Genomic DNA, 546 nt, shown 5'->3' on the forward strand with positions numbered 1-546 from the left:
GCAGGAAGCTTGCCTGGTTCAATAGACTTTGTTCATCAAGAAATCTGATGAAGGTTTCCTCCTATAGAGTCTAGGGTTTGTGGTTCCTGAAGGACATAGAGAAGAGACTATTTCCTTTCAAAGCCCTTTTGTTAGTCCTTATTGACAATAATAGTGTTAGTTACTGGTCCCTCTTCCTTACAAATCATTCCCTTGTTGAAGGGACAGAGCAAATATTACTGGTAGGTGTACAGTTTGGAAGGAGACTATCACTCAAGAGATCTCAAATGAGTAAAGGCCCTTCACAGTGGCTTCCGAGCGCTCATTGCTCTGTTCAAGAACCTAGCGCGCGAACACACACACACACACACACACACACACACACACACACACACACGCACAAAATGGTCTTCCCTGGTGGCGCAGTGGTTGAGGGTCCGCCTGCCGATGCAGGGGACACGGGGTCGTGCCCCGGTCTGGGAGGGTCCCACATGCCACGGAGTGGCTGGGCCTGTGAGCCATGGCTGCTGAGCCTGTGCTCCACAATGGGAAAGGCCACAAAAGTGA

This window comes from Lipotes vexillifer, unplaced genomic scaffold (genome assembly GCF_000442215.2).
Source record: "Lipotes vexillifer unplaced genomic scaffold, Lipotes_vexillifer_v1.1 scaffold641, whole genome shotgun sequence".
In the NCBI taxonomy this organism is placed as follows: Eukaryota; Metazoa; Chordata; class Mammalia; order Artiodactyla; family Lipotidae; genus Lipotes; species Lipotes vexillifer.